The 6,716-nt window shown below is 46.3% G+C and overlaps 1 long non-coding RNA gene across 1 annotated transcript; it reads left to right on the forward strand.

Moving 5' to 3' along the window:
- The first annotated feature begins 348 nt into the window (after positions 1–348).
- LOC132342467 (uncharacterized) lies at positions 349–6,486 on the forward strand. Its single transcript, XR_009490850.1, has 3 exons — positions 349–461; positions 609–698; positions 4,255–6,486. It is a non-coding gene; the product is annotated as an uncharacterized lncRNA (long non-coding RNA).
- Positions 6,487–6,716: the final 230 nt, after the last annotated feature.

The following is a 6,716-nucleotide window of genomic DNA, read 5'->3' on the forward strand; positions in this document are numbered from 1 at the left end:
GGGAGTCATGGAAGATGTTGACAGCTTGGCAGGGCAGAGACAGGGCCTGTGAGAAGAGTCATGGTCACGGACAGTGCACAGGGCAAGTGGGCTCACTGAGACCCCCACCCTTGGGGACAAGGGACCCCTTATCCCTTCCCAGAGCCACAGCTTCTAAGCATGATGGCTCCTAGGAGGCTGCCCTCAGGCACCCCTCATCTCTCATCCTTTAGCCTCAGAAGAAAGCAGCGTGGGTTGTTAAAACACATTTCATAATAAAGTAAACAAGTGTGGGTCCCAGGCTGCAGGACACGTGTTCAAGGCAAGTAACATGAGTCCTGTGACCTTTCCCACGCTGGCCGGCTGGGAGCTCGGCCACCTGTTGGGCCAGAACAAGTGCAGCCATGAAAGTCACCCAAGTCCCTCTTCCTCCAGCAGCAAATAGCAGCTTGCAGATGCCACAGGTGCCAGCTGAGGCCCAGGTGGGACGGGCTGTACGCAATGGCTCCTCCGGGGCTGGGGCCACAGCGCAGTTATTTATAAGCTCTGGCTGCTGCCAGCCATCCTGGATCAGGCTGGTTTGTTTGAGTCTCTGGTGCCAAGTGTTTTCCTTTTTTTTCTTTTCCCAGTGAGAATCTGAATCTGAACATCACCGGGGAAACCCAGAATCAAGTCACTGGATCAATACTTGCTCAACACCCACTGTCAAGGCCTCAAAGGTACAAATGTATGGCTTATCACCCACTCTCCCCTGGGATGACGGTGGGGCTGCTGGGTGTGTGTGTTGGGGGGGTACTTCTAAGAGCACCTGCCTAGAATTTGTCCTTGAGTGTGTCCGGTGGCTTAGTGGTAAAGAACCCGCCTCCCAATGCAGGACACCCAGGTTCAATCCCTGGGTTGGGAAAATCCTCTGGAGAAGGAAATGGCAACCCATTCCAGTATTCTTGCCTGAAGAATCTCATGGACAGAGGAGCCTGGTGGCCTACAGTTCATGGGGTCGCCGAGTCAGACACAACTTAGCGACTAAACTGCAGTGTCCTTTTCAGAGAGGGATATGTCAGAGCTCTGTTGTTATTTACCAAGTAGATTGATGTCCCTGAAGAAAGGATGTCCAGAGTATTTGCATAACGTAGGGCTCAGGCCTGCACTGTGACTTCCACAGGCCCTGAGCACTTCTGTTTTTTTGGGTCTCATCCTTCATTAAAAAAAAAATAAATAAAAAATTTTAAATTAAAAATTCATATTGGGTTGGCCAAAAAGTTCATTTGGGTATTTTAATATCATCTTTCAGAAAAACCTGAATGAACATTTTGGCAAACCTAACACAAAGCAGACATAATTCAGGCTGGATTTGCTGCTATATATTCATTATTAATATATTCACTTTTTCCTCTTGATTTTGTAAATTGTGTGTGTGCCATACTCTCAGTCATGTCCAACTCTTTGTGACCCTGTGGACTGTAGCCCACTAGGCTCCTCTGTCCGTGGAATTTTCTGGGCAAGAATACTGGAGTGGGTTACCATTTTCTACTCCAGGGGATCATCTTGACCCAGGGATCAAACCTGAGTCTCTTGTGTCTCCTGCATTGGCAGGAGAATTCTTTACCACTGCGCCCACTGGGGAAGTAATTAAAACCTTTCTGAGGGCTCCTAAAGTCCCAGGGTCCAGTGAGTGCCTCCTGCTGGGCCTCCCTCCCAGAGCTGTTTTATTCTCTGATGGTCACCCACATTCAGATTTACTGTGCTAAGTGATTTACATGCAAAGTCCTATTTCTTCTCTGCAAAGTCCATGGGGAAGTTAGCCTCCCTACCCCAAACCCCAGATGGGGAAGCTGAGAAATGAGATCACTTGTCCAAGGTCACGCACAGCTGGGGCTGCACCCACTGCCTTGTCCTCTATTTCCCCACTAGATGCCTCTTCACCCACACTTGACTTTAAAAAGCTTTCATGCCTACAGTTCATGCTTCCTGGAGGCCTCCGTTAGTCAGTAGCCACTTGTTCCTGGCCCAGTGAGATGCTACCAGGAATAGAAGGTCCAGGCAGAGAGAACCACAGGGGTGTGGCTGTGTCTGGAGCCAAGCTATCCTCTCCCCCACCTCCCTGGACATCCCTGGGCCCAGCGCCCTTGGTGTTGTTCAGTACCCGAGGCAGCTGGCTCTGTCCGGCCTTGACTGCCTCAGACCCAGGGCCACTGCCCTGTGAAAATTAGTAAAAGGCGTCCCTTCCTCAAGACCCTTAATTGCCAGGAAACTGGTGCATTAAACACCCAGATCTATGATGTGCAATGTGTTTGTTATGTGAATGGGGCCCTTGTAATGTGTGACGTGTGCATCCTGCCCAACCAGACAGGGTGGCCCTGGCCAAGCTCCCAGAGCCCTGTTGCCAATGCCTGCTTTCAAGGATGCTTGAAGTGATAATAGGCCAGTCTTGGGAGAAGGCTGGAGATGAAAGCATTTGCAGCAGAGAGGCGTGGGGGCGGGGGGCAGGGGAAAGGTCTCAGGCTGGCTCCAGAAGGAGGGGTTGGGGGGTTGCAGTTGGAGTTGAAAGCAGAAGTCCAGGCTGCCTGATGGTCACATGGGGAGTTGTACTTGAGGTCAGGAACATCCAGCCCTGCGTGAGCCAAAGGTGGGCCTTGGAGCATGCACCGAGTGCTACAAAGGCAAAGACAAAGAGGCAATTACGTCTGTCGGGGCAGAAAGGACAACCAAGAAATGCTTCATGAGAGACAAAGCATCTGAGCTGGGCTTTGGCAGGATAAATAGGAGTTCGCTGTGCCAAGAATCTGGAAGAACATTTTAAAAAGTGTGTAGGGCTTCCCGGGTGGCTCAGTGGTAAAGAATCCACTTGCCAATGCAGGAGACATAGATGTGATCCTTGGGACAGGAAGATTCCCACATGTTGCCTAGCAACCAAGCCCGTGGGCCGTGACTACTGAGCCTGTGCTCTAGAAGCTGGGAGCTGCAAGTACTGAACCCACGTGCCCTAGAGCCCATGCTCCGCAACAAGAGACGCCACCACAATGAGAAGCCTGCGCACCACTGCTAGAGAGTAGCCCCCACCCACCATGACCAGCGAAGAGTCCATGTAGCAGTGAAGATGCAGCAGAGCCAAAAATAAATAAATAAAATCATTATGTTTTAAACAAGGTGTGTCAAAGAGAAGGAACAGAGAGGCAGGAGACTACAGAACTTCAAAAGACCCCTGGGTCACCCCTGTCTGGCACTGACCCACTCTGTTACAGGAGTTGTTTACCACATTGCTTTCCCAAGGCCCTGTAGGCTCCTGTGGGCAGGGACTGAGTCCAGTTTGCTTGTATCTCAGAACAAGGTTATGGCCTGGCATAAACGGGCTCTTGAAAAATATGTGCAGGAAGAATGTACCAGCTGTTGATTGACTGTCTGTTGCAGCCAGGGTTTAAGGGGCTGGGAATTGGGATGGGAAGGTGGGGGGAAGCAAGGCGGAGAAGACCAGCTGGAGACACTGTGTGGGCCTGGGGGCTCTGCCGTGGAGTCTGTGTTTCGCTGTGTTGGGAATGTGGGGTCAACACAAGGGTGATCCAGACCTGCCTAGGTCACCAGATCTGCTGCCAAAGGTTTGGGGTGGCCTCCAGTTCAAGGGTGGCTCAGTGGTAAAGAATCCCCCTGCCAATGCAGAAGTCACAGGAGACTGGGTTCGATCCCTGGCTCAGGAAAACCCCTTGGAGGAGAAAATGGCAACCCACTCTAGTATTCTTGCCTGGAGAGTCCCGTGGACAGAGGAGCCTGTATAGGGTTACAAAGAATTGCATATGACTGAGCATGTACGCACCAGGCCAAGTGGGCAGAGCCTTGAGATAACAGAGGAGAGAGGAGGAAAGTGTTGGGGCTGTGGGCTCCTGGCCATATCTACTTGCTCTAAAATGATGAAAACTGGGGAATTCCCTTATGGTCCAGTGGTTAGGGCCTCTCACTGTCACTGCCGAGGCCCTGGGGTTCAATCCCGTGTTGGGGAACTGAGATCCTACAAGCCATGTGGCATGGCCAAAGGGAGGAAAAAGATAGAGACAGTCCCACTGAGGGAAAGAGGGAGTTCTCCAGTTTAGAGGCATGAGTCAGGAAGAGCGGCATAGTCTCCTGGGTCAACTTGGGTGTGGTAACATTTGGAAAACATAACCTGTCACAGGGCTAGCATATAAAACTATTCACTCAGCACCATGACCAAGTGGGATTTATGCCAAGTGTGTAAGGCTGGTTCAACATTTAAATACCAATGAATGTAATCTATCATATCAACAGGCTAAAGAAGAAAAAGGATCACATGATCATATCAACAGATGCAGAAAAAGCATTTGACAAAATCCAACACTCATTCAAGATTAAAGCTTCCAGCAAATCATTAAGAGGGGTACTTCCTCAACTTAAAAAACATCTACAAAAAAACTACAGCTAACATCATACTTAACAGTGATAAACTTGAAGCTTTCCTGCTAACATCAAGAACAAGGCAAGGATCTCCCCTCTCACTAGTCCTTTTCAACATTTCGCTGCAAGTCCTGGCTAACGCAATAAGACAAGAAATGGGAGTAAAAGTTATACAGATTGGGAAGGAAGAAATAAAACTGTATTCACACATGACACAATTTTCTCTGTAGAAAATCTGAAAGGACCAACAACAACGAAAGCTCTTGGAATTAATGGGCAATTTTAGAAAAGCTGTAGGATACAAAGGTAATACATAAAATCCAAAAGTTTTCCTGTACACCAGCAACAAACGAGTGGAACTGAAGTTAAAAACATATCATCATTTACATTAGCAGCCCCCCAGATCTATATGAGGAAAACTACAAAATTCTGATGAAAGAAATCAAAGAACCAAATAAATAGGAAGGTGTCCATGTATCAAGATGTCGTGTGTGCTAAGTCACCCAGTCATGATCAACTCTTTGTGACCCTACGAACTGTAGCCTGCCAGGCTCCTCTGTCCATGGGATTCTCCAGGCAAGAATATTGGAGTGGATTGCCATGCCCTCCTCCAGGGGATCTTCTCTACCCAGGGATTGAACCGGCACCTCTTATGTCTCCTGCATTGACTGGTGGATTCTTTTACCACTAGCGCCAACCTGGGAAGCCCAGCAAGATGTCAGTTCTTAACTCGATCTTCAGATTCAACGTGATCCAAATCAAAATGGCAGCAAATTATTTTATGGATATTGATAAGCTGATTCTAAAGTTTATTTAGAGAGGCAAAAGACCCAGAATAGCCAACTCAGTATTGAAGGAGAAGAACAAAATCAGAGGACTGACTTAACCCAATTTCAAGACTTATTATAAAGCTATAGTAATCAAGACTATAATAATAGCAAAAGAACAGACAACTAGATCAATGGAACAGAATAGAAAGCTCAGAAACATACTCACATAAATATAGTTAACTGATCTTTAACAAAGGAGCAAAGGTAATACAAAGGAACAGAGGAAATCTTTTCAACAAATGGTGCTGGAACAGCTGGGCATCTATATGCAAAGGAAGCATCCAGACATAGATCTTACATCCTGAAAAATTAACTCACAATGGATGATAGACCTAAATACAAAGAGCAAAACAGTAAAGATTCTTGAAGATGATATCAGAGAAAATCTAGGTGGCCTTGGGTATGGTGATGACGTTTTAGGTATAACACCAAAGGCACAATCCATGAAGGAAGAACTGATAAGCTGAACTTCATTAAAATAAAAACTGCTCTGTGAAAAAAGATGTCAAGTGCATGAGAAGACAAGCCACAAACTGGGAGGAAATATTTGCAGAAGACATATCTGATAAAGGATTGTTATCCAAAATATACAACAAAGTCTTAAAACTCAACAAGACATCAAACAACTTAATTATAAAACGGCAAAAGAAAAAAATATAATGGCAAAAGATTTGGACACCCTACCAAAGAAGATATACTGATGGCAACATGCATATGAAAAGATATTCAACATCATATGTCATTAGAGAAATGCAAGTTAAAACAATGAGATACCGCTAGACTCTTAACAGAATGGCCAAAATCCAGAGCACTGACAACACCAAATGTTGATGAGGGTGTGGAGCAGCAGGAACTCTCATTCATTGCTGGTGGGAATGGAACGTGATTCAGCCACTTTGGAAGACAGTTTGCCAGCTTCTTATGAAACTGAACATACTCTCACCGATATAATCCAGCAATCTCAGTCCTTGGTATTTACCCAAATGAACTGAAAACTTACATCTACACAAAAGCCTGCACTCGGACGTCCAGAGCAGCTTTATTCATAATCTCCAAAACTCGAAAGCAAACAAGAGGTCCTTTGGAAGGTGAATGGATAATGAACTGTGGAATATTCACCCAACAGGATATTATTTAAGAGAATTCCCTGGAGGTCCAGTGGTTACGACTCCACTCTTTCACTGATATGAACCTGGGTTCAGTACCTGGCCCAGGATCTAAGACCCCCACAAGCTGTGCTGCCAAAAAATAAAAAAATAAAATAAACAAACCTGAAGCTTGTTAAAAAAAAGAATATTATTCAAGATTAAAAAGAAATGAGCTCTCAAGCCATGAAAAGATGTAGGGAATACAAATGTATGTTACCAAGTGGCAGACACCAATCTGAAATGGCTACATACTTTATAATTCCAGCCACATATATGACATTCTGGAAAAGGCAAAACTGAAGATGGGAAAGGATCAGTGGTTGCCAGGGGATGGGGGAGAGCGGGATTAACAGGAGAC

Source organism: Bos taurus, chromosome 16 (assembly GCF_002263795.3).
Source record: "Bos taurus isolate L1 Dominette 01449 registration number 42190680 breed Hereford chromosome 16, ARS-UCD2.0, whole genome shotgun sequence".
Taxonomy (NCBI): domain Eukaryota; kingdom Metazoa; phylum Chordata; class Mammalia; order Artiodactyla; family Bovidae; genus Bos; species Bos taurus.